Below are 2,900 nucleotides of genomic sequence, written 5' to 3'. Positions count from 1 at the left end.
CTGGATCCAATCTGCTATGTAAGGATATAAGTGGAGTCCAATTAGAATTGCAGATAGGAATTAAGTAGCTCTAATTTGATACCCATGTGCAGTGGTATCGGGGGTGAGTAGAATGAGAACCAAGGTGGTCATCTTGTAGCAGGTTAACAAGCCTATCTTTGGTACCCTTCTAACACTGTGATGGGAAGACTGTCCATCATTATTCTGAGTCTTGAGAATTTGGAATGAAGGCTCACAGTTCATGGCAAGACTTTTATCTTTGGGGGAAGAACAGACTTGAGTTGAGTTGAACCCAGTACATATTTGTTCAGAAACTTTCTCCTAGAAGGCGGAGAAGTGATGAAGGGTATTTAGAACGATTTTAAACAAAGATTAGATCAAGACAATTTAACTTCACTCTCACTGGGCAAGTGATGAGAAGGATAACTGGGAAATTCCCTGGCAGTCCAGTGGTAAGGACTTGCACTTCCACTGCAGGGGGCAAAAAAGAAGGATACTTGAATAGTTTCAAAAGTCCTGAGTTTGAATCCTTGTTCTGCCATTAACCAATGGTGTCATTTGCAGCCCAGTTTCATTTCTCTGTACTTACCCTCTTCTTTAAAAGGTGGAACATATCTGCCCCACTTAATATCACAGAGTTCTTATGAAGAAATAGAATGGAGTGTTTGTGAAATAATTTTGTAAACTCACTATGCACATGGAGAGGTGACAACTTTCCTTTAATAATAACAGCCAAGGTCACCATTCAACTAGAACTAGAGGATGCCTAGGAAAAAGGAAATCAGTACTTATACTCTATATCTAGAGTCAAGAGGACAGAAGCATTGCCTGTGAGAACTGTGAACTGAAGGTCAAGGTGTCTGAGCTGCCTCTCATCTTGTCTACTCATTAGCAAGGTAAGCCTGGGCAATCATCCCTTCACCTCTCTGACGCTCACTTTCTTAAATACGGGAGATCATCTAAAACCTAGAAGACTGGCTCTCAACTGTTGATGAAAAATGTCACCTGCCATATTAGGAGACAAAGGATGTTGCAGCCATCAAGCTTTCAACCACTGCAGCCACCTCAACTGTGCACCCTGAGGGGATTCAGGATGGAGAAAAACAGGATACTTATCCGCCCTAGATAGCTAAGGTGCATTGCAAAGGAATGATTTCAATGAGTCCAGATTCTTCCATCTCCCCATACAAAGTGCTAAATTCATTAACTTGAGATGTCTGTTTCTTTTCTCTCTTTTTTTTTAAGGCCGTGCTGTAAGGCATGTGGGATCTTAGTTCCCCGACTAGGGATTGAACCTGGGCCCCCTGCAGTGGAAGATCAGAGTCTTAACCGCTGGACACCCAGTGAAGTCCCAGGTTTTCTTTAATTAACGGTAATCTTTTTTTTTTTTTTTTTGTGGTAAGCGGGCCTCTCACTGTTGTGGCCTCTCCCGTTGCAGAGCACAGGCTCCGGACGCGCAGGCTCAGTGGCCACGGCTCACGGGCCCAGCCGCTCCGCGGCATGTGGGATCTTCCCGGACTGGGGCACGAATCCGCGTCCCCTGCATCGGCAGGCGGACTCTCAACCACTGCTCCGCCAGGGAAGCCCAACAGTAATCTTTTGACTATCTGGGGTTTTTGTTGCAAAAACTCCTATATATCTTGGCTCCTCCCTTACTTCTTCAGACCAGTCCCTCAGAGCTATCTCAGAGGCCGTCTCCCAGCCATAAGGCCTCAGTATATCTGGCTAATAAAACATAATTCTCAACTTTTAGGTTGTGCAATTTTTTCAGTCGACACAACCTTGGCTGCAAATTAGACCCCCAGGGTGCTTCCAAAAGCCTGATGCCCAGGAGGAACCCCAGACTAACTAAGCCAGAATCTCTGAGGATAGGATAAGGCATCGGTATTTTTGAAGCTCCCCAGGTTCCAAACATAACCCTGTTTAAGAACCACTGATCATCTGATGATTTTAAATTCAGAGGACTTTCATGGCTAATATTCTAGTATTTTAAGAGAACTTCTAGATATCTCCAGGTTGGTCTATCTCCAGTTCTTTAGGAGAGTTCAGTTATGTCATTGAGAATCACACACAATAGTTGTAGTAGTTTCCTAGACCTGCCATGACAAAGCACCACAAACCAGGTGGCTTAGACAACAGAAATATATTGTCTTACAGATCTGGATGTTAACAGTCCTAGATAAGGCGTCAGAAAGGGTGGTTCCTTCAGAGGGCTGTGAGGAAGAATCTGTTACAGGCCTCTCCCTTTGTTTCTGGTGGTTCCCTGGCAATCTTTGTCATTCCTTGTCTTGTAGAAGCATTGCCCAAATCTCTGCCTTCCTCTTCACATGGCATTCTCCCTGTGTGTGTGTCTGTGTCCAAATTTCCCCTTTTTATAAGGACACCAGTCATCAGATTAAGGGCTCAACTTACTGCAGTATGACCATATCTTAACAACATCAACAGAGACTCTATTTCCAAATAAGGTCACAAGCTGTGAGGTACTGGAGGTTAGGACTTCAGCTTGTGAATTTTAGTTGGCGGGAGGCACAACTGAATCCATTACACCAGTACCTGGTTTGCAGCAATGGGGAAGGACCTGGATGGTGGCAGGTGACCTCTTGAAACCTCCATGGTTGGTTCCTAAGGAGAACTTATTCTCATGCACAACACAACACATTCTTACCCTCTCCCAGAGCTCAAGCCCCACCCTTGCTAGGTCCTTAGAATACTATGCCCCCTGTCTGTCCCCTTGTGTCTTGTCCAGTGATCCCTTGCCAACCAGGGAGACCCTGGCCCCTTCATTTGCCAGTTTAGGGATTTTCCTTTAAACATCTCAGCCCCCCTGCCAACCACCTCTAGTTATTAAAATGCAGCTCAGGATGTCTCACTCTGGCTGTTACATTATCATTCCTCGTTAG

This window comes from Globicephala melas, chromosome 6, assembly GCF_963455315.2.
Source record: "Globicephala melas chromosome 6, mGloMel1.2, whole genome shotgun sequence".
NCBI classification, from domain to species: Eukaryota; Metazoa; Chordata; class Mammalia; order Artiodactyla; family Delphinidae; genus Globicephala; species Globicephala melas.
Note: the sequence above shows the minus strand (reverse complement) of the source record.